Below are 25,923 nucleotides of genomic sequence, written 5' to 3'. Positions count from 1 at the left end.
GGTAAGCCATCAAGTCCTAATCCTTTATTTTACAGATGAAGACAATAAGGCCCATCAAGATTAAATAAATTCCCTGAAGTCTCATAGACATTAAATGGCAGAACCAAGATTTGAACCAGGAGTTCTTGACTCCAAATTCTGTGTTCTTTCTAGTACACCATAGCTAAAGGAAGGAGGTATGTTGTAGCTGGGACAGAAATAGCTCAGGAGAAGGAAGGAAATATACATAACAGTACTTTGGAGTCATGCTTGGATGGTCAGGTTCATTGTTGAACTGAAAATTTCTGCCAGCCACTTTTCTCTGTCAGTTTATGGAGAGACAGAGACACACACACACACAGAGACAGAGAAGAAGAAGAAGAAGAAGAAGAAGAAGAAGAAGAAGAAGAAGAAGAAGAGAAAAGAAGAAGAAGAAGAAGAGAAGAGAAGAGAAGAAGAGAAGAGAAGAGAAGAAGAGAAGAGAAGAAGAAGAAGAAGGAGAAGGAGAAGGAGAAGAGAAGAGAAGGAGAAGGAGAAGAGAAGGAGAAGGAGAGGAGAGGAGAAGGAGGACGAGGACAGGAGGACGAGGATGAGGAGGAAGAGAAGGAAGGAACAAAGGAAAGAAGGAAGGAAGGAAGGAAGGAACAAAGGAAGGAAGGAAGGAAGGAAGGAAAAGGGTGTCCACTGAGGTTGAGGCAGAAATTTTCCAAAAATTTCCCCTAGTTTTCACATTGGCAACTAGGTTTCATAGTGGGTAGAGAGTGTTAGAATTAAATCAGAAAGTCGGAGTTCAAATCCTAACTAAGAGACATATTAGCTGTGTGAACCTGGGTAAATCATTTAACCTCTCTTAGACTCAGTTTCTCCATCTATAAAATGAAATAATAGTCCCACCTACCTCACATAGTTGTTGTGAGGATCAAATGATATAACATATGCAAAATGCTTCGCATACCTTTAAGTTTTCTATATATGTTAGCTATTATTACTACTACTACTTTGGTACCTAGCCATTTCAAGAAAGAAATTTCAGGAACTCAGCAATACCAAGCCAAAATAATAATAATTGGCTCACATTGCTATAATATTTATGGGTTATAAAGGGTTTTCCTTATAGCAACTTTTCATGGTACATTTATAAGGCTTATCATCAGAATAATTTCATAGTTAGGGAAATTGAGATTCAGAGAAGAAAGAACCGTATATGAGAAAAGAGAATTAGGTTTCAAACCCATATCTCTGCACAAATAACTACCAGATTATATACATACATGTGTGTATTTTATGTGTGGGGTGTGTGTGTGTGTATCCAGTATTCATCTTTGTCCTGAACTCTAATTCAACATTTCCAACCACTGGACATTTTTTTAAGCTGTATGTCCTCTAGGCATCTCAAAACCAAAACACACAGAACACAAGCCATTGTCTTTCCATCAAAATGTTCTCTCCATCACTAACTTTCTTCTTTCTGTGAAGGACACCAACATCCTGTCAGGCCCTCATATTCACTCCCTCAAAGAGATCTTTCAGCCATCAATCTCATTCACCCTTCACATCCAATCAGTTGCCGTCTCATCAACTCTATTTCCACAATATATCCCTCATTCAACCTCTTCTCTCCATTCATTCCACTGTTCCAGGTCCTTATCACAACTTGCCAACACTGTCGCAACAATTTATTAATTGGATTCAGTCCCTCCCCTTTCCAATCCATTTTCTACTTACCTGACAAAATAATCTTCCTAAAGCATGCCTCACTATGCCATTCCCTTGCTCGAAAAGCTCAATTTGTTCCCCAGTGCCTGGAAAATAAAACACACACATCTTTGTTTGACATTTATAGCCCTTCTCACTCATGTCTACCTTGCCAGGGTTATTGCAGATTTCTTTTCTTCCCACAATTTAAGCTCCAAACAAACTGACGCACTTGACTGATGATTCGCATACCGGGCAATTCATCTCCCACCACCATGCATTTGCACAAACTGTGCTCCCCTCTCCCATAGCTAGAATCCACTCCCTCCTCATTTTCATTTCTTTGAATCCCTTGCTTCCTGCAAGGTTCAAAATAAATTTGTCCTATTGCCTAATTATTCCAGCCCTCTCCCCACTAAGAAACTACTTTGAATATATTTTAGATTTTCTTTTCCATGGTCGTGTTATCCCTTCTCATACCTCCCAATAAAAATCAAGTTTTTTGAGGCAGTAACAGTTTTGTTTTTGGTTTTTTAACCCCAGAGTGTAGCACAGTGCCTAGCATATAGTAGGCATATAAAAACGCTTGTGAATGAATGGCTTGATTCCTTAGAGATCTTTCTCTATGCACTCTGTAACTTTCTGCATTCTATTTCCTAAATTCCCAAATAGCTTTGATCTATTTCTAACATCCCTTTCAGCTCTAAGTTTAAGAATCCTGTGATTCATTCATTTGTTCCCTCATTGACTCACTCAATACACATTTATGGTGTTCCTCCTCTGTACCTACTCTTGTGCTAGGTAGTATGGGGAAATAGGACATGGTCCCTGTCTCAAAGAGTCTTAAGGACAAGTTGAGAAGTATAATGCAATGAATAGAGCTGGGTTCAAGTCCCAGCTGTAGCAACTGTGAACCCCGTGACTTTGAGCAGGTCACCTTACTTCCCAGAATCTACTTTCCTGTTCTGTGACATGAGGACAATAACACTTTCGCTAACTAGCTCCCTCAAAGGGTGAATGCAAGGAAAGTGCTGCACAAAATGGGATAATAACAGCTCAGATTCTTATGGTGCTTTACAAAGCATTTTACTTCAAGAAGACATAAGGGAAACAGGGAAAGGCTAGTAACTTCATTTTATAGATGGCCTCAAAGGAGAATCAATATACACACATTAGATGCAAGCAAAGAGAAGCTTTGAGAAGCAAAGAGAAGGTGATGATTTGCATGTTAGAGTGTCTCAAAAGGCCCCATCTCGGATACCTTAGACTGAAAAGGGAAGTGGCCCAAACGGGTAGTAAGGGAAGGGGAAAACACATGGACAATTTGAAGGTTGGGTTGGTGTCCAGTAAATATTAAAAGAACAAGTGCAAAATCTCCAAGGTATCTAGTGAATCATCTATAGAAGAATTATAGAAAAGGCAAGTATCACACAGGATGAGCAGGTGTGGATGGGGTCACCATCAGCCCCAACATTCCCATAATGATGACAGATTGTGTAGCCAATGAAGGATCAATAGAGCTGGGGAAAATTCAGAAGGATGGAATGGTCGCTCAAGGTCAGAGAGCCAATAAGGGGAAGAGCCAGAATTTTGATCCAGGTCTTTTGGTCGCTCAAGGTCAGAGAGCCAATAAGGGGAAGAGCCAGAATTTTGATCCAGGTCTTTTGGCTCCAGGTCTAGTGTTCTTTCAACCACCCCAAACTACACATTCCACAGAGCACTACAGACAGATGACCTATTGCTATTATTATTATTTGAGAAGACAGGACACACAGATGGTAACTTCTTAGTAATGAGATGGATTTCCATAAAACTACCAGAGAAAATTAGTTTTTGTGCTTTATAATATCACCTTGGTGCTACATGAAAATTTTTGCATAATGGCAGAAGGGGTGTCACGTGGGCAGAACTGATTAAAGATTAAGAGAATGGTACAAGAACAAAAGTGTTGTAGATGTCACAGGAAGGGGAAATATCAGTAAGGGTTACAGGGATCAGGGAAGAATTCAGGGAAGGGATGAGGAGAGACCTAAGGGAACTGCCTGGGAGTGACTGGCTGTCATGATAAAAAGAAGAACCCAAGTGACCTTTCCTCTATCAACAGTGTCAAGCTGTACTCACATTGACTTCATCTTGTCTGACAAAGAATGATTGAAAGACATTTACAGGGTCCTCAGAGACTCAAAGGATTGGAAAAGTCCTTAGAAACTACAGAATTCAACTCTCTTTTGATAGAAAAGGGAACTGAGGCCTAGGGAAGGGACATGGCTTGTCCAAAGCCATACAGTGACTTTGAGGCAAAGGCAAGATTTTGAATGGGTGAAAATTTAGTTAAATAAGTAGTTATTTAATTGTCATATGCCTTGAGATGAAGGTTGGGGATACATAGTTAAAGATAACAAGTTTCATGACAAAACAGGAAAATGATAAATGTCAGAGAAGATGTGGGAAAATTGGAACACTAATGTGAAATGATCTAACCATTTTGGAGAGCAATTTGGAACTATGCCCAAAGGGCTATAAAAATGTGCATACCCTTTGACCCAGCAATAGCATTTCTAGGGCTATGTCCCAAAGAGATCATACAAATAGTAAAAGGACCCACATGTACACAAATATTTATAGCAGCTCTTTTTGTAGTGGTAAAGAATTGGAAATTGAGAAGATGTTCATATGTTCATCAATTGGGGAGGGGCTGAACAAGTTGTGGTATATGAATGTAATGGAATACGATTGTGCTATAAGAAATGATAAACAGGCTGACATCAGAAAAACCTGGAAAGACTTGTATGGTCTGATGCTGAGTGAAGTGAGCAGGAGAACATTGTACACAATAACAGCCATGTTGTGCAATGACTAATATTGATAAACTTAACCATTCTCAGCATTACAAGGATCTAGGACATCTCCAAAGGCCTCATGATGGAAAATGTTATCCACAAAGAAGAAAGAATTACGGAGTTTGAATGCAGATTGAAGCATACTGTTTGCTATTTTTTTTCTTCTGTTGTGTTTTGTTTCTTCTTTCTGGTGGTTCCTCCTATTGGTTCTAATTCTTCCTTACAACATCACGAATGTGAAGATATGTTTAATAGGACTGTATATGCATAGCCTATATCAGATTGCAGGCTGTCTTGGGCAGGGAGGGGGAAAAATTTTAAACTCAAAAGCTTATGGAAGTGATTGCTGAATTAATTAAAAATAAATTTAAAAAATGTAACGGGTTTCTTGCCCTCAAGGAGCTCACAGTCTACTAAGATGAGAAATGAATGAATATAGAATCATTTGTTAAACATTTATTATGCACTAAGTTCACAGCATCCAGATATATCACCTCATCCAGATCATAGTAGTTGTTCTTTGCTGGGCCCCAAGACAACCCCCTTCATTCTTCAAGGAATTCAATATTTGTCTCACAATCTTCTTCTTCAAATCAGCTTTTGCCCATGTACTACCCTTGTATCTTGATATCAAATACCCTTACTTCCCAGGTCATCAATTCACTTGTCTCCCATTGCCTTCACCCCAGCCATATCTAGGGAGGGGTCATACCCTTTGTATCACCATCATTCACAAGGGTTCGATAGCCATAGTTGTCTGGCACATAGTAGGCACTTAATAAACACTCATTTGTTGATTGCTCCCCAATATATTACTCTGAAGTTCCACTATTTGTCCATAACTTCCTATCATTACATCTCTCCCTATGCCTCCTTCTCCTAATCTTGTTCTCTACCCTTGCTGAAACTTCTACCCCTTCCTAATTTTTTAATCCAGCACTCTGTGGCCTCACTTCCTTCACTTCAAATGTTTAACCCATAGTTAATCAGTTTAACTTTACACTGTTCTCTATCTTTTGCCCCCTTGGCATATCACTATTCATCTCTTTCCAAATTCTGACCTTAGATTACTCCCACCACTACCTTTCCCTTTCTAACTCAAATACTCACTGAACACTTATAGAAGATGTCACACAAATATGTTGACCTACATCTGCCACAAATTTGTTATATAATTTCAACAGGGCTTTCTATCCCACTGGCCACAACTTCTATTCCACATTTCCTATTCTCTCTCTCAGCCACCTATGCTACCCTTTTTCTATTCTGTCTCCATCAGAGGACCTCATTTTATATTTGACTGAATAGACCCCCTCTACCAAGATCTCCTTTTCTTCCTTTGAATAGTTCAAATATCAACATCATCATTTCCCACTCTCTCTTTCTTTGCTCCAGTCTCATAAAATGTGATCCTTATTCATTCCAAGGGTGGGGGGAGGGCACGAAAGAGAGACAGATAGAGAGACAGACAGAGACAGAGCAATGAAGTGCTTACTATGTGCCAAGCACTATGCTAAGAACTGGCGATACAAATACAAGCAAGAAAAACTGATCCTCTCCTCAAGAATTACATTCCATCAGGGGAAAACAACAATAAAAAGATAGTAGAAAATGGGAAGAGAGATGTCAGGATCTGGAGACATCCAGGAAGTGGGGGAAGCGGTGTGGAGGCCTCACTCAAATCTTCTTACCCTTTATTCCCATCCAGTTATTCTATAATCCAGTGACACTCTCCTCCTTGACTCTATCCCCCAAATCTGTGCATTTTCACTGGCTGCTCCTTATCTAGAATCCTCTTCTTCCTCATCTCCTTCTCTTAACTTTCCTGGTTTCCTTTAAGACCGAGCTAAAATTCAACCTTCTACAAAAAGTTTTTCCCTATCCCCTTTAAAGTTAATGTTTTCCCTCTGAAACTATCTCAACTTTATTCTGTATATATATTCTTTATACATAGCTGTTTGCATATCATCTACCCCATTGGACTGTGAGCTCCTTGAGGACAGGGACTGTCTGTCTGCCTTTTTTTGTGTCCTCAGCACTTAGCCCAGTGCTTGGCACAGAATAGCCGTGTAATAAATGCCTGTTGAATGTTTGAATGAATAAATGAATGAACGAAGATGCAGCTGAGTGGAAGAATGATTCACAAGTTCTCTTTGAAGAGGCAAATAAAAAAGTTGCCATACTTGGTTTACTGTGGACTCAAAGGAAACGTGAAGCATCATTTTTATGGGATGCTCGGTCATCTTACCTTGTAGTACTTATGGTTACCATAAGGAAAAAAGACTATCATGCAGTGTATTGCAGCTTATGTGACAACATCTCTTACAGAGAATGAAAAGAGAGAGGAATTCTACAGAGTACCAGGCAGGAAATAGCGCGGTCTAGTGGAAAGAGCATAAATCTGAAGTCAGATAACTCAGGTTCAGATTCCACCTCTGACATTTCTTACTTCTAGTGAAATTGGAAAAATCACTTGCCATCCCTGCAGGTTCCTCATGTGAAAAATGGGGAGGGGTGGATTAGATGGTTCCAGAGGTCCCTTCCAGCTCTACAGCTGTCATCTTTTCATAAGATCCACATATGACTATGTACAATGAAACTTAAATGCAGAGATGGACACACAGGGAGAGACTACAAGATAGGGTAAAAAAACAAACGCGTGGGTCACATATAAAGGAACCAGAGGCTTAAGCCTTATAGGCTCAATTGTTTTATGCCAAGGTATCATGAAGAGTTTTCCTTTTCAAGAAGCAAGCCCTAAAGTACTTGTTATAAGGAACACAGAACAGAAAAACTATGAAACTGACTATTGTAAAGACAAGAAAGAACTGTTTCCTGACACAGAAGTCATTTCAGAATCAGCTGTCTCTGTTCAGTCAGAACATTGACTTGTTAGAGCAAAGGTCAAAATCAATACCAAATTAGAAGAAAAGATAGAGAAGAACAGAAGACAGTGAGTGCAATTACAGCGCTCCAGTTTGACCTGTTCAAAGGGAAATGAATACAAAAACACCATTAATGGGGATTATCAGCATTTCATACTTTAGATTAATGATGTAAAGCAATTGCCACAACAAGGAGGCCTAAAAAGCTTAAAGATTGCCTCAGCCAACAAACACTTGATCTCCCTGTCAAAGTGGGAGGTGAGGCATTCAGAGATAATGCTCATTTAAATACCCCATTCAATTCAGCTAACATGTCCAAATGTCTACTATGTACCAGGCATTGTGCCTCTACCAGGTTTATAGAGACAAAACTTAATATTCCTTGCCCTTAATTAGCTTACATTCTACTGAATAAATGAAGGACCGCATATAAACTCATTTGAAAAAGGATATATCATGAAGGAGGAAGTTCTGACTAACCTCTAGGGTAAAGCACAAACTTCTCTGGTGTCTAAAGCCCTTCACAGTGTAGCCCCAACCTACCTTTCCAGGTTTGTTCTCCATCACATATTCTCTCTTCCAGTCAAATAATTCTACTTGCTATTCCTAGCACACTACTTTACATCCCTCGTACAAAGTGTTGGTGTCCAGGCCTGGAATGTTTTTCCTTATCGCTTCCACCTCTTGGGACTCCTAACTCCCTTCAAGAATCAGCTTAATTGGGGGCAGCTAGGTGGCGCAGTGGATATAGCACTGGCCCTGGATTCAGGAGGACCTGAATTCAGATCCACCTCAGACACATAACACTTCCTATCTGTGTAACCCTGGGCAAGTCACTTAACCTCATTGCCTAGCCCCACCCCCCACAGAAATCAGCTTAATTGTCCTGTCCTCCATGGGGTCTTTCCTGCCTCACCCAGCTGTTAGTGCCTCACCCAATCACTACAAATTTTTTTTTTGTAGATACCCAGGATGTACTTATGTTGTATCCCTCTAGTAGAATGTAAGCTCCTCATGGACAAAGACTGTCTTACTTTTAAATAAGCACCTAGCATAGTACCTGGTAAATATTAGGCACTCAATATTTCTTATTGATCTGAGGTTTCACCTCATACCTAGTAAATAGGCAACAACAACAAAAGATGGGCATAGTCAATGTTTAGAGGGGCTTTAGAAGAATAAGTGCAAAAATACACTATTGATGTAACTGGGATTCAGTCCAACTATTTAGGAAAGCAATTTGGAATTATGCTCAAAATTCAATTCTAAAATGCAACAAAAAATGCCCATACTTTTTGACAGAGATCCCCTTCCAAGAATATAGTCCAAGGAGGTCAAAGGCAAAAAGAAACAGCCTACATATGCTTAAAATATTCATAGTAGCAAATAATTAGAATCAAAGTAGATTCCCATTGACTGGGAAATGGCTAACCAAGTTGTGTTATGTGAGGGTAATAGAATTACTGTGCTACAAGAAAGGGTAAGTATCAAGAAATCAGAGAAGCATGGGAAACATCTGAATGATGCAGTGGTATAAGTTAAGCAGAGCTAGGAAGACAATACAGTTATCCCTTCCACATAGAGGGGGTTAGGGGTATGATACCTCCAAGATCAGGAAAATTTGCATAAAATTTTTGGCCTTCCCTTTGTACCAGAATAGAAGTCTGAATTATTATGGTATTAAAAGACAAAATATGTTGATAGTATACAAAACTATACATACATTTTATGCATTCCTGAGATTCTAAACTTTTTCTGTGTTGTCAACTGATCTTTGCATGTAGTCAGCAGCTTCTGGCAAAAAACTCCCCCAAATTCCCATTTACTTTCTTATGCTGACACATGATATAGTGAAATGGCAATGAGGAAAGTGATGATGTAGAAGGGATAATTAGAGTACAATAACTACAACGACTTAAAAAAGAATAGCAATAGTAACAACAACAAAAAAAAACTGAATGTTGTGTAATTAAAATAATAAAGACTGGCCACAAGGAATGCTATGAGAAAATCTACCTCCCTCCTCCCATGGAGGATTATGGGCATGGAAAATTGAATATGTCTCTTAATTGATGGATCAGTTTTATTAGGTTCCCTGCCTTTCTTGTTTATTCTATTAGAAAGATGATTCTTTGGGTAGGAGAACAGGGAAGGATATTCTTGGAAATGAAAGAGAAATACAAGCAAAAGATATCAACAAAATTTGGAAAAAATAAATTGTTACTATTTGATTTAATATATTTTCTAATTAAAATGTATGTCTGTGTCTTATGTTTTAGCCAACCTTGACAGCTCTGTAATTCTGTGCTCGGCCTGAGTAGCAGTGTGACATAATGGAGAGAGAACTAGTCTAGTAGTTAGAAAGACATGAAGGCAGATAGGTGGCACAATGGATAGAGTATGGGCCCTGGAGTCATGAGGACTTGAGTTCAAATCTGGCCTAAGCCTTACTAGCTGTATGACCCTGGGCAAATCACTTAACCCCACTTGCTTAAAAAAAAAAAAAGAAGAGAAAGACATGGGTTCAAATCCTACTTACGACACTTATTTGATTTGTGATCCTGGGCTCTCAGTGCCCACAGGCAACTCTCTAAGACTATAAATTGCAAAGGACAAATTCTAATCTTCACTATTAGAGTGAATTTCCTCACCAGGGAGTTCCATATACCAATGGCATCAGAGTTATGGACTCTATGTATGTTTATACATGTATGCATATGTATATACACACATATATTTATATGTGTGCATAAATAAACACACATTATGCCCTGCACCTCTAAAAATAGAGTAGGGCTTAGAAGGAAGGCTCTCACATTGTTCCTAGTAACTGACAGCATTTGCAGCTCTTATCCACCTCAGGGGAGGGGAAACCTGCAGACAAGGAGGGCAAGGTGTCTTCCCAGAGGCACAAAGCACATTTGGTGCATCAAGGCCGTTATTCAGATGATGCAATTTGCAACATTTTTAATAAGATGTCAGGCCACACGCTGATGGGAGAAAATCTCATGTTCAGGGACAGCTGGAATCTGGCAGCTCTGGGTTTAATTTGTGGCCAAGTCAGACGCAACTTTAAAAAGAAATTAAAAGACAAAAAATAGTGGAGAGGGGATGAGGAGAGAGAAGAAAGTCACCAAGACTTTGGAACCAGCCCAGGTGTAGATGTGGGTATAGGGCAAGCCTTCAAAGAAGCCCAGGTATAAAATGGACCCACTTCAGTTATCCATGGAAATAAGGGCTATGGAGAATGTAGATAATCCAAAATCTCAGATCATCCAATATGAATCAGAATCAAAATCCCTGAATCTCAGATTTGAAAGGGGACCCAAGAGCTATCCAGTTCAACCTATACCTGAAAAAGAATTCTCTCTATAATAAATCCATCAACTGGAGCTCAGTGATCAACTCATTTAGGTTCATAATTTTAGCATTATCCTTAATTCCCTGACAAATGTCTATCTGCTCAGGAAATGTCTGGGTCAATATTTTCCTCCATTTCTTTCCCCTTTATAATCACTTCCATTCACTGGAGGCTGCACATTCTAAATCACAGGATTAAGAGTAAGAAAGGCTTTTATTTAGTTAAATCCCCTAATTTTAGAGCCAGAGAGGATTATATATAATTGAATACACTAATTTTACAGATCAGATAATTGAAGCGCAAGAGATTAAGTGACTTGCTCTATGTCACACAGGTAGAGAAAGCAGAGACAACATTGAACCCAGTATTCCAACTGCAAATCCATTTCTCTTCCTATTACACCATAAAGATGGTGAAAGACAGTCATAGTGAACCCTTCTCATAGAAGTTATAAAAGGTACCCTTACAGTGGGTAGGATTTGGTAGCTAGACTCAATTTGACAAAGCTTTTCACATTAGAAAAGTAAGCAGAGTCTTAAATTGGAATGAGTATTGAGCTTGAAATCAGATGACCTGGGTTAAAATTCTGGTTCTGCTATTGCCCATGAAACTGTGGGCAAGTCATTCAACCCCTCAAGACCTCAGGTCACTCATCCAAAGAAATAATAAGGAGGTTGGATTAGATTATTTTGAGTTCTCTTCTAGCTCTTACAATCCATGGCCTAGTTATCTATGCTCTTTAATAGTACAGTTGGGTTGATTCAGAAACATTTGAATATCTAGACCCAGCGAGCAGTCATTTGTGGCTTGATTCCAAGTTGGAAAGAAATTTGAAGTGGAACACACCAGGGATCTACATTTGGCTATGGTCAGTTTGCCATTTTGATCAAGGACTTGGACAAAGGCATACGCTTTTTGGATTTAGAGATGACACAAATTTAGGAGGGATTGATAATTATTTCTCTAAACAACAGTCAGAATCCAGAAAAACTAGCTAGATATTGAGCAAAATCTAACAAGATACAAATTAAAAGAAATAAAGGTAATGTGAAACACTGAGATCCAAATATCAACTTCACAAGGCCCAAATTCGGGAAGTATGGTTAGATAGCAGTTCATTTGAAAAGTATCTGAGGTTTTGGGAACTCAAAACTCAATATGTATAAAGAATACAGCACAGAAGTCAATACAGCTAATGCAATCTTAAGTTGTATCCAGAGAAACGGTGCCCCAAACAAAGTCATAGGACAAACGTAGGACATAAATATTATCCCATGCAGAACATATCTGGAATAGTATGACATTTGAAGGAGAACATTGTTAAGACGAAGGAGGGAAGGTGATCAACCCAGACAGAGTGGTGAAAGGCCGTAAGATAGTGGTTTGGTAGAAAGAAATGTGGTTATGCAGCACAGAGAAGAGAGGAATTAGAGGTGAGGGGAAGGATGAGAGGGAAGGATGAAAACTGTGTTCCAATATTTAAAGGGCTACCACATGCAAGAGAAATTAGAAATTATCTTTATTCTCCTTGACCCTAAAGGGTAGACGTAACAGCAATGGATTCCAGTTGCAAAGTGATAAAAGCATTAAGCTGGCCTGGGCTCAAAGCCCAGATGAGCCTCTTATTACTATACTAATCATGTGGTGTTGAACAAGTGATTTATCTTTTTCTAAGTCTCAGTTTCCTCATCTGTAAAACAAAAAGATTGGACTAGATGACCTTAAGTTTCCTTCCCACTTGGATACATATTCTAAGATTCCTTGTGTCTCTGACATTATAGTTAGGCTAATGTTCTCTGTTCCAAAATTCTAATTTATAAAGCAACTTTTATTTATATTATATTTATATATATATATAATTATATATTCTAAATAATTATAGTCTGTATTCTAAAGTCCTCCCCAACTCTATCTCTGTGTTCCAAGGGCCCTTCCAGTTCTAAGGTCCTCCCAGCTCAGTCTGTTCTAAAATCCCTTCTAGCTCTAACATTCTATATGCTAAAGGTCTCTTCTAGATCTAATATTGTATGCTCTAAGAATCCTTCTAGCTCTGGCTTTCTGTTTTATGATTATCCTTTCTTTTCCCTACTATCCAATTCTTAGTCCCTAGTTAGGCTCCTTAGAGCCTTCAGAAGGATGGGAAACATAGGGAAATGGAGCAAAAGCAGAAGAAAGGCATTGCTCTATCCCCTGAACATCATAAGAAGGAATCAGATTTAAATATTGCAAGAATTCATGGAAACTGAGTTCAACTTCAAAGTCAGTCACTGACTCACTGTGTGAGCTAAGTAAGTTACTTTCCTTTGCTGAGTTTTAATTTCTTCATTTTTAAAAGAAGAGGAAGGGCAGGTTATTGAAAGAGCCCTGGATTTAGCATCAAAGGATATCAATTCAAATCACAACTCTGTCACAATGTGCATGACCTTGACCTCTCTCATTCTCATTGTCCTTATTTGTAAGATGCAGATATTGGGCTAAATTGTGGATTCTTTACATTTTTGTGTAATGTATCCTCTGGAAAGTCTGGATAAAGCTATGGAACCCTCTCAGAATATTTTTTTAATTCATAAAATAAAATACATAAGAATACAAAGGAAACCAATTATATTAAAATGTAGTCACAACATATATTTTTTTAAGTTGGACCCAAATTTAAATCCCTAGTTTAGATGATCTCTATGCTCCCTTTCTGCTCTAACTCAATGATGTTATCATTAGATGGCCTCTAACAATCTTTCCATCTCTGGCCATCTATGTTCTAAGGGACCACCCCATACCAATAGTTGATAGAATCAAAGAATGTAATAATTAGAAGGGACCTTAAAGCTCACTTAGTTTAACTCTTTTATTTCACAGATGAAGTGAGAGAGAGGGAGAGATTCACCAAAGGTGAGGCACCAAGCAAGGGGCAGAAATGGGATGGTTCTTCTGCCTTCAAATACAATGTTCTTCTTTACACCATTTGTACCTGGTCTGAAATCTTCACAAAGTCACTTTTTTTGGCTGAGTCCAGAAGGCTCCTGCTTCAGTGTATACTATGTCCTTCAGAAGAAAGAACAGTAGAGTAGAGGTCACATAGGAGGAAGGGAAATCACAACTATGCCTTCAACCATTTGCTTGATTTGGCAGCCACAAGGTAGATCAGAGCTGGGCTGAGAGTAGTTGGAAACCTTGTGAAACCATTTCTGAACGTGACATAGGATGGGGGCATGCTGTCAGCCAGTATGACATCAGGTGAGGAGGGAGTGATCTGACCCAGAGTGGTACCAATTCAGAATGGCAGGGTGGAATCCAGATCTGGGCAGTTCAGAGGAGAGGGTGGCAGAAGCAGAGGTTCATCAATTATAAGAGATTCTAAAAGAAGGCAGAAATTGAAATGAACAGACCAAAGGGGAGGTTGGGCATCAGCAAATGGAGGAGATAGAGGTCAGCTCCAGGAGCTCCAAGGCTATGTTTTGCCAAGCAAAGGACTTGACTGTGATTAGAAAAAAAAAATGAAAACCACCAGAAGGCTACCACTGAGGCAAATTACATCACAGACCTCCTATGCAGTGAGTTGCAACATCAGAGATCTGGTATCATTACATTCTATATGAGACAATGTAGAGAGAGAGTATAGGACTTGAAAATGGGAAGGTGACTTCAAACCTTCCTCTGACATTTACCAGCTCTATGACTCTGGGCAAGTCTATTAAGTACCCTGGGCCTCATTTTCCTCATCTGAAAAAAAAAAAAACAGAGCTAATAACATCTGCCTCACAGGGTTGTTGTGAAAATCAAACAAGATAAGATACAGAAAACTTCAAGTGCTACATAAATTCTAGTTTTTATTATCATTATTGTCATTGTCATCACCTTCATCATTATTGTTGTTTATCAATATTATTATTATTGAAGAACTGTTCTTGAACATAATTCCACCCAGTTTCCTCCACCTTTAGGTAGAATCCTCTGTATCAGAGCTGGAGGGTTCAATCACCCAGGTCCTCATGTTAAATTTATTCATATTTTAATATCTTAACAATAATAATATTAATAATAATATTTAATATCTTAAATAACAATAATTACCTTATCAAGCTAGCCATAACAGAGAATAGCACATAATAACAGACAATATGGGGTACAGAATTTGTTGTAGTTCAGTCATTTCAGTTGTATCTGACTCTTCATGAGCCCATTTGGGGCCATTTCTTGGCAGAGATATTGGAGTAGTTTGGCATTTCCTTCTCCAGCTCATTTTACAGAAGGAGAACTGAGGCAAACAGGGTTAAGTGAATTGCCCAGGGTCACCCAGCTAGTAAATGTCTGAAGCCAGATTTGAATTCAGAACAATGAGTCTTCCTAACTCATAACCTAGAACTTTATCCAATGTGACATTTAGCTGTTTGGGATAGAAGATGGGTATGTTCTAATTGGAGGAAGTAGGGGAAGGGAAAATGTAGCTTATAGAATGCTATCCAGAGAGGGCTGGCTAGAGTAGGTCACTGGACACTGAGGAGAGAAGGGAAAAAACTCAAGGAGGGCAGAAGATCAACTCCTTCAGTTATGACTACTGCTTAGCTCTGATGCCTGCTATTTTTTTTTACCTCAGACAAATCATTTCTCTCTAAGCCTCAGTCTCTTCATCTGTACAATGGGGATAATAAAGTTTGCACTGTTCAAGTTCTGCCTTTGCCATATATTGACTGTGGTCATACCGCTACTGACAGAAATGGAATCTGGAAAATTCTTGTTTCCTAGCCCACCCGTCTACCCACTAAAACAAGATGTGTCTCTGAGCTTTGCTTTTTCTGGAAGGGATCACTGAATCCAACCCCATAATTTTACAACAAAGGAATCAAGGCTCCAAAGAGGTTGTGACTAGCCCAGGAAAAGTCTCCAAGGCAGGATTTTCACTGGGCTCTTCCCAATTTAATATCCAACATGCTATCTACTACATCATTCTGTCAAGTAGCTTACATTCTAATGAGGCAGACAGTATGCACATGTGGAAGCAATTATTTTTTTAAAAAGGTAGTTTTATTGATAATACTTACCTATTGGGGGAGTCAGGAGAGTGGTTCTTGTCAGAAAATTGAGAATGTGAGCTTCATGAGGGGAGGTATAGTGTCATATCTACATGCTTTATCTCCCCAGGGCCTACCTAGCACAGTGCTTGGCACACAATGAATGTTTATTGAATAAATCAACCATAGATCCAATGGAAATGTGAAATATCATTTTTTTTCCACTCCCAAAGTCAGAACTTTGAAAGTCCTTTCCTCTACCACCTAAGCAAAAAAGAAGAACAAGAGGGCAAGGAGAGGGCAGTAAAAACCCAGATAACATGTGACTTTGGAATGAGTAACTTCTGTCTGGCATCTGCTCATAAAAAAGGCCACAGATGATAGCACCTAATTACTATAGTCAACTCTACTGAAATCAGGAAAGAAGACCCTGCTAATGAATGAGTAGTGGATAAGGGAGTATGTAGGCAGCACAAGGGCCCTGTCCTCTCTCCTGTCAGGAAGTGAGCCCATGCTGAGCCCAACAAGAGCATGGTTTGGGAAAGTAGAATAGCAGGAAGATGGGGCGCAGGGAATTCAATGACTGTGTACCTGGAAATAGTAGGAGGGAAAAGGGTCACAGAAACCCAACAGGATGAGGTAGAGGGAGTGGTCACTGCCTTTCAAATACCAAAAGCACCACCCTTCATACTCGAGAATTTTCAGGATGTTGGCATGCTATCACCTTAAGTTAAGTAAGTAGAGAAAATGGCCTTATTTTTCAGGAAATGCAATTAATTGGTACCTCCTTAGTGAACATCTTCAAACAAAAACTGGTTGACCACTTGTCAGGATGGTTGCAGAGAAATTCCAGTTTTACTGTAGGTCAAACTAGATGGTTACTGAAACATGCTCTCCCCAACTCTGAGATTTTGTCATTCTTTATCCAGGATCCTGTCTCCTCATAATTCTATCTCCATTCTACCTCTCTCCATTCCTCTTTCTCAGTCCCTATCTGCCCTCCCTCCATCTCCCCTCTTCAATCTCCTTCTTTCTCCACCTCTTCTTTTTCTCCTCCATTCTTCTTGTTCTCTTCTTTCTCCTCCTTCTTCCTCTTATTTTTCTTCCTCATCCTCTTTTTCTTCCTCATCATGAAAAAATATCTTAAGCTAGAAGTATGGGGAAATTAATGTGATTTTCTTGCAAGCAAAAATGAAAAGTCTTAAACAGCTTCAAGGAGTCAGCTGCTTGTGAAAATTTAGGAGGCTGATTATAAAAGTTTGTGTAAAGAAGAGCTAGGGATTTTAGTGGACTGAAAGCATAATGTGAGTCAATACTATGATGTGACAACAAAAAATACTGGTTTAAAAAAAGTAGCTAAAAACAAATGATCTTGGGCTGTGCTAATGAAGGTCCACAATGAAGGAGGCAATATTCCTTTGACCTCTGACCTGATCAAACTATTTTATCATATTTTCTTCAATTATGAATATGATATTTAAAATTGTAGCATGTCAAGAGCCAATAACCAAGATGATGAAGTAACTGGAGACCATGCTGTGCAATAATTGATTGATGGAACTGCAGATGTTTAGCCTGGAGCAGAGAAGGATTAGAAGTAAAATCACAATGGCAACCATTTTTAAGTACTTTAAGGTCTGTCAGGTGGAAGAGGGATTAGACTGGTTTTATTTGGCCCCAGAGCAAAGAACTAGGAATAATGGGTGTAAGTTGTGGAGAGACAGATTGAAGCTTCATGCAAGGAAAAACACACTAACAATTAGATCTGTCACAAAGTAGAATAGGCTTCTATAGAAGATAGTGAGTACCCCTTTATAGGATATCTACAAGAAGAGGCAGAGTGACACTTCTCTAAGATGTTGTGAAATAAATATGTCACACCTCTACTCACCTTTAGTAACCTCTTATTGCTGCTAGAATAAAATACAAATTCCTCAGCCTGGAAGTTAAAGGACTCTGCAACCTAACTCCAAGTTATTTTTCCACACATTCCATGTTATTCCCCTTCATGTACAGTACTTTCCAAATAATTAGATTAATAATTAAAGGATAGGATGGCTTCAATATGATATTCTGGAGGGCAAAGGAGCTAGGATTACAACCAAGAATCACCTATGCAGTAAAACTGAGAATAATCCTCCCAGGGAAAAATGAACATTCAATGAGGTAGAGGACTTTCAAGCATTCTTGATGAAAAGAGTAGAGCAGAATAGAAAATTTGATTTTCTTTCATTCTTTTTTTTTTAAGCAATTGGGGTTAAGTGACTTGCCAAAGGTCACACAGCTAGTAAGGGTCAAGTGTTTGGTCTGAGGCCGGATTTGAACTCAGGTCCTCCTGACTTCAGGGCCCATGCTCTATCCACTACGCCACCTAGCTGCCCCTGAAAATTTGATTTTCAAATACAAGACTCAAGAGAAACACGAAAAGGTAAACAGGAAAGAGTAATCATAAGGGACTTAATAAGGTTAAACTATTTGAATTCCTACATGGAAGATGACTCTTGTGACTCATAAGAACTTTCTCATTACTAGGGCAGTTAGAAGGAGTATATATAGACAGTGAGCACAAGTGTGAGTTGAATATGAAGGGATGTCATCTAAAAAAATGAAATTAAGGGGTAAGAGAGAAATGCATTGGGAGAAAAGGAAAGAGAAAGATAGAATGGGACAAATTATCTCATAAAAAGGAGCAAGAAAAAGCTTTTACAGTGGAGGGAAGATGGGGGAGGTGAGAGGTAGTGAGTGAACCTTACTCTCATCAGAATTGGCTCAAAGAGGGAATAACACAGACATGCAATTGGGTACAGCAATCTATCGTTAGCAATCATAACTGTGAAAAAAATTTAGAAGCAAGTTTCTCTGATAAAGGCTTCGTTTCTCAAACATATAGAGAACTGAGTCAAATTTATAAAAAAGATGTGCTGTTCCCCAATTGATAAATGATCAAAAGGTATGAACAGTTTTCAAATGAAGTAAACAAAGTTATCTATAGCCATATTTTTAAAAAATGCTATAAATCACTGCTGATTGCAGAAATGCAAATTAAAACAATTCTGAGTTACTACCTCTTACCTATTAGATTGGCTAATAGGACAGAAAAGCAAAATAACAAATGTTGGATGGGGTGTGGGAAAAATGAGACACTAATGCTTTTTTGGTGGAGTTTTATACTGATTCAACCATTCTGTAGAGTAATTTAGAACTATGCCCAAAGGGCTATAAAACCATGCATACCCTTTGACCTAGCAATACCACTACTGAATCTGTATCCAAAAAGAGATAAAAAAACAAAAAGGAAAAGGACCTATTTATTTATGCATTTAGTTCATTTATTTATTTATTTGTTTATTTTAAAATTTTATATATAGATATATACACATATATATCTTCTCTAATGGCAAAGAACTGGAAATTGAGTGGATGATCATCAATTGGGGATGGCTGAACAAATTGTGTTATGTAATTGTGATGGTGTATTATTGTGCTATAAGAAATGATGAATAGGATACTCTCAGAAAAACCTGGAAAAACTTGCAGAAGCTGATGCAAAGTGACATGTACTGTGTACAAAGTAACAACAGTGTTGTCAGATGATCAGCTATGAATGACTTAGCTACAGTCAGCAATACAATGATCCAAGAGAACTCTGAAGGACTTATGATGAAAAATGATATCTACTTCCAGAGAAAGAACTGATGGTGTCTGAATATAGATTGAAGAATAGTTTTTAAACATTAATTTTTCTTGAGTTTTTTTTTGTTTTTTTCACAACATGACTAATATGGAAATATGTTTTACATGACTACACATATATAACCTATATAGAATTGATTACCTTCTCAATAAGAGGGATGGGGAGGGAGGAAGGGAGAGAATTTGGAATTCAAAGTTTTTAAAACAAATGTCAAAATTTAACATGTAATTGGGGGAAAATAAAATACTAAATAAAAAAGATTAATTTTAGGCACCTTTGAGAACTTTAGCTTCCTTTAAGGCTTAATTTATGTGCTACATTCCACAAAAATCTTTCCTGACACCCCCCCCCCCCAGGTATTACTGAACTTCTCTTCTTCACATCATCTTGTGTTTGCTTATTTTTGTACTTATTTTACATCTTTTTTGTAATTTTTTGTATGTTTTCTATCACCTACAGTAAAATGTAAACTCCTTGAAGGCAGAAAATATTTTTGTTTTATCTTTCCACCCTTAATAACTAGATCTGCATCATGAATGTAAGTACACATTTCATTTATTGAATAGAGGTTGAATGATGATACCATCATATGGATCACAACATCCAGGGGTCTCTTCTTCTCTCTCTCCTTTTCCTGGGCTGACTTTCTCATCCAATCTGCAATTATTCTAAAAGGTCATTCTGTAGCAGTGTGTCTATCCTTTTTATTAATTTCAATGTCTTCATTATAGTTGTATGTAAATTAGCTCCTGGGAAACAAAATACTTAGGCCATCTTTGCCTTCAGTAATTTTTCCTCTGAGGGCTGATTTCTCTTGGGCCCTCTCAAAACAGTCTGTATTTTACTCCAAGTACTTTTCCCTGTGGGGCAGTGTTCTCAGAGGTTCTTTTACAATTGCACATGCTTCTGCCCCTTTCCACAAATTAAATTGTCAAAATCCAGAAAGGCCAGCACCTTAGAAAGAGATTTATGTGCTGGGTTTAAGGTGGTGTACAACAATGGACCTATAGTCACTGCTCCTAGTAAGGCTAAGGCTGGTGGATCACTTGAGTTCAGAATTTCTGAGCTTAAGGAAGGGTAAAGACAATCTAGTGTCCGCACTAAGTCTGATATCAATGCAGTGAATACCAGGGAACAGAGATCCAACAGGCTGCCTATAGCCTAATAATCTCAGATCAGAACAATGGAACAGGTTGTCATGCCAATCAGTATTGGGAGAGGGATCATAAGTGTCTATTTCACTTACAGCCTAAGCAAGATTGGGAGATTCAGTGCCAAGGGGACATGGCCCAGTTTTTGCTCTAGAACAGTTGTTGCCTTCCAAGTATAATTGTATGGTTTTATAAAATGATGCATTTTCAGATATGTTGGTTAAAACAGTGTCTACTCCAGATAATTGTTATATTCATGATGAATTATCAGAGGGGGGTTGATTGGTGAGAGGGCATATTGTGTAGCCTTGAGCCCCTCTCAATTTTGTGATCAACTCAACAAATGAGCAAGAACTCATAATATAAGCTATGACTACAGCCTAGAATTCCACATTGCCAGTAGAAAACACCAAACATCTGGCACTTCAGAGAGCCAAACCTTTCCAATTTAATTACCTGTAAGTCTATTGCCTCCCAATCTGGAAACACAGTTGTTGCAGTGATAAATGAGAGCTCCACTAACCCATTCATGGTTAGGTTTTTTCAATCCTAAAATTCATAGGAAAAAGAGTGAAATAAAACAATATGAGATGTTTAGAATTCGTACAGTCAGAGGACTTCTGGGGGCCATATACGCAGTGGATCATAGGATCATAGTTTAAATTTAGATGTGACAGTAGAGGCTATTGTGTCTAACTATCTCATTTTTCAGATGAGAAAATTAAGGCACAGAGAAGTTAAGTGACTTGTCAAGAGTCAAATAGTTAGTGAGTGTCTGAGATGGAATTCAAACCCAGGTTCCTCCAAGTTGTTCCATGCCATCTCACATTAGTCAATACTTCAGAAGGGATAATATTTCTATTATCTGAACAGGAATATCATCTCCAACAGGTGCTCACCCTGCCTTTGAAAACACCAGTGTTACAAAACTCACAACCTCTCAGTCGATTGTTGTTCAGTCATGTCCCACTCTTCATGGTGCCATTTTGGGATTCCTGGACAAAGATACTAGAGTAGTTTGCCATTTCTTTCTCCAGCTCATTTCACAGATGAGGAAACTGAGGCAAACAGGGTTAAGTGACTTGCCCAGAGTCACACAGCTAGTAAGTATCTGAGGTCAGATTTGAATTCAGGAAGCTGAGTCTTCCTGACTCTAGGCCAGCATTATATCCACTCTGCCACCTAGCTGCCCCCATATCTTTTTAAAATTAAATCCATCCTTAATAGCCTAGCTTAAATCAGATATCCTCTAGAAAGCCTTCCCTAACTAGCCCCAAAACACAGTGGTCTCTTCCTCCTGTGAACTCTTATAGGTCACCTAATACCCACCATTCATTTACATACAGGATTATAGGCAGCAGGGTATAATGGAAAGAGAAATGGATTTAGGGTAGGAGGACCTAGACTAGATTCACATCCTGACTCTATAACTTATTACCTGTATACCCTTAGGTGAAGCACTTAATGTCTCTGCCCAAATGTCTTTATCTGTAAAATGAAGGTGTTGCTAATGCACTGTTGGTAGAATTGCAATTTGGTCCAACCATTCTGGAAAACAATCTGGAACTAGGCCCAAAGAGTTATCAAACTGTGCATACCCTTTCACCTAGCAATGCCACTACTAAGAATGTATTACAAAGAGATCAAAGAAAAAGGATAAGCATCTATATATACAAATATATTTACAGCAGCTCTTTTGTGGTAGTACAGAATTGGAAATTGAAGGGATATCCATTAATTAAAGAATAGCTAAACAAGTTGTGGAATATGCTTGTGATGGAAAACTATTATGCTTTAAGAAATAATGAGCAGTATGGTTTCAGGAAAAAAAACTGGGAAGACTTATATGAACTTGTGATGTTTAAAAAGTTTGAGACAATTTCTGGATAATTTAATCATTTTATATCATCATATAATGCCAGCATGTTCATTAACTAAAAAAAAAATGATGGTCATGTGGTCATCTCTCTCTTAGACCAAAAAAACAATCATGGTAGTGACCTCATGGATTATTTGCCCATTGGAAGAGGGGTATTCCCAAGGGTGGTTAATAATTAATGAGAGAATGAATATTACAATGAGGGGCTGAAACTATTCAAATGAACTATGGCTTATATCATTTGCTTCTAAATTACCATCAGACTTGGGCAATCTGTTTAAAGAATTTATCTCCACCCAAACCTTACTAGAGCACTATGGCTTCCCCACGTGGGTGGGGTCTGAATCCAATCTCATTATCAGTAATATTCTTCAGGAGGCTAAAATTTTGAAAACAGGACTTTTAAAGAAAAGGAGAGCCCTGGATCTCTCCAAATCACTGGTTATTAATAATGGTTTCTCTCAAACAGATAGAAAATGAAGTGAGGAGAACTAGAAGAACATTGCACATAGTAACAGCGATATTATAATGATTATCAACTATGAAAGACTTAGCTACTCTAATCAGTACAATGATCCAAGACAATTCCAAATGACCCATGATAAAAAAAAAGGTAGCATCCAACTCCAAAGAGACAGAGGGAACTGATGAACCATGAGTGTGGATTAAAGCATACTTTTTTTTTGCTTTTTTTTGCAAATGATTTATAGGAAAATGTGTTTTGGATAATTTCATATGTATAGCTGATATCATACTGCTTGCCTTCTTTAATGGGTGGGAAGAAAGGGCTGGAGGGAGGGAGAGAATCTGGAACTCAAAACCAGAGAGAGAGAGAGAGAGAGAGAGAGAGAGAGAGAGAGAGAGAGAGATGAAGGAAGGAAGGAAGGAAGGAAGGAAGGAAGGAAGGAAGGAAGGAAGGAAGGAAGGAAGGAAGGAAGGAAGGAAGGAAGGAAGGAAGGAGGGAGAGAAGGGAAAAGGGAAGAAAGAATGGAGGGAGGGAGGGAGAAGAGAAGATGTTGTAGTAAATGGTCAGAGATCTCTGAAAACTCTAAATTGTTGATCCAAAGATCCTTCTCTAGTTTTGTTTTATTTTTCTTGTGCATGTCTGGTGTTTCCCAATCACCAAGGAGGATTCCTTCTTTCATACACATTTTGACATCATTGCAACACTTGAGGCTGTGATCATTCAGTTCAACCTGAGATCTCAATCTTGAAAGCAGCATAATTAAGTGGAAAATTTTGCATAATAATAGCTAACATTTATTGATCCCTTATGGTTTGTAGAATCTCATTTAATATTCCAAACAACCCTGTGAAGTAGGTGCTATTATTATTCCCATTTTACAGATATAAAAATTGGAGGCTGAGAGAGGTAAAGTGCCAGCAGCATATCATACCGGATAAACACTTTACTATGAAATTTGCTCTGAACCTTCTGGCTAGAAGTGATTTTTTTTCTCTCCTTTGATCTCTAACACAGTGTAGTCCTTTTTTTGTACTCCATACCATACTTCAAATGATTTGGGATTTAATCCATGCAGGTATTCTCTTTCCTAAGGCAGATCCTAATTCATCCCCAGTTTAGAAGATTGACCATAAGGAGTTATGGTGGCCAGTTGAAGTCCATTACTCAGTGGTTAATCCTCTGGTAATTAGCCTCCCTACTTATTCATGGTTAGATTGGTCCTAGGACTGCAGCCAAAGATTCTGTCCTTTCTAGCTTGGGAAACCCAGTCAGAGTTTGTGATCCACTGACAAAACCTTCAGCAACAACAACGATGATTATAGTAACAAAAACAACTTATATAACACTTATGATTTCAAATTAACATTTATTTGTAGATAATCTTGTATGTGCCAGGCACTGTGGGAAGGACAATGGATATACAAACCAAAAGGAAATGGCCGTTGCTCTCAAAAAGCTGCATTCAAATGTCCAACCACCTTAAGAAGTAGATAGTCCCAGTATTTTACTCCCAGAGGAAACTGAGGCACTAAGAGTTAAAGCAATTTGAGAAAAATCACACAAATAGTGTTAGAGCTGAGAAGAGAAGCAATCTCTTCTCTCAGGTAGTATACAATCTACAAGAGGCAGACAAGAAAATATGAAATAAATTGAGGAGGGAGAGAGCAATAACAATGTGAAAAATTCAGCAAAGTTCCATGGAGGGTTGGTACCTGATCCCTTACAAAAAGTCTTGAAAAGGGACATGGAGCCAAGCTGGTGGAGTAAAGTCAGGGATTCATTTGAGTTCCCCCTCCAAACCCTTCCAAATACCTTTGAAAATGACTCTAAACAAATTCTAGAGCAACAAAACCCAAAAACATGGAGGGAAACAAATTTCCAGCCCACAACAACTTGGAAGGTCGGCAGGAAAGGTTTGTCACAACAGGGTGAGAAGGGAACATAGTCCAGTACAGACTAGGCCACAGCAAACCAGGAGCAGGCCTTGGGAGCCACTGAATAAGCAGCGGCAGCAGCAGTGGCAGCAGCTGCTTCTGGAGCTCTCAGCCCACAGACAGTAAAGGGGTCAGAAGGAGACTACAGGGGTCTTTTTCCCAGCACTGAGGCAGGACTCTGTAGCTTTGTCCATACTGGGATCTAGGTCACAGTCTTGGGTGACAGTCCCAGGGTAAGGAGGAGCACTAGCACAGCAGAGCATATGACTGCAGTGGAGGGGGGGACGACCCTCAAAGTTCCAGGGGAAAAAAGAATACTCTTGATCACTCAGAGACCAGAGCACAGGCCAGGAGAGCAGTAAACACCTCTCCTTCAATCATACCACCTTGGAAGGACTGAAAATTTATATGTCCATAGAAGTATCTCTGAAAACAGCTGCACAAAGTCCCTGAAGCTTGGAACAGTGTGCCTTCCACCCTGGAAGCACAACCCTACTTTAGCAAAGAGATAAAAGTCAAGCAATAGGCTAGGAAAATGAGCAAACAGGAAAAAAAACTCTGACTGTAGATAGTTACTATGGTGACAAGAAAGATCAAAATGCATACTCTGAAGAAGACAATAAAGTCAAAGTTCCTACATGCAAAGCCTCCAAGAAAAATATGAATTGGTCTCAGGCCACGGAAGAATTCAAAAAGGATTTTGAAAATCAAGTAAGAGAGTTAGAGGAAAAATTGGGAAGAGAAATGAGAGTGATGCAAGAAAATCATGAGAAAAGAGTCAACAGTTTGGTAAAGGAGACATAAAAAAAATGCTGAAGAAAATAACACCTTAAAAAATAGCCTAACCCAAATGGCAAAAGAGGTCCAAAAAGCCAGTGAGGAGAAGAATGCCTTAAAAAATAGAATTGGCCAAAAGGAAAAGGAAGCTCAAAAGCTCACTGAAGAAAATATTTCCTTAAAAATTAGAGTGGAGCAAATGGAAGCTAATGACTTCATAAGAAATCAAGAAATTATGAAACAAAACCAAAAG

The sequence above is a fragment of the Phascolarctos cinereus genome, unplaced genomic scaffold (genome assembly GCF_003287225.1).
Source record: "Phascolarctos cinereus isolate Bilbo 61053 unplaced genomic scaffold, phaCin_HiC Scaffold_4;HRSCAF=312, whole genome shotgun sequence".
NCBI classification, from domain to species: domain Eukaryota; kingdom Metazoa; phylum Chordata; class Mammalia; order Diprotodontia; family Phascolarctidae; genus Phascolarctos; species Phascolarctos cinereus.
The sequence above is the reverse complement of the archived record's forward strand: the minus strand, read 5'-3'. Positions refer to the sequence as shown.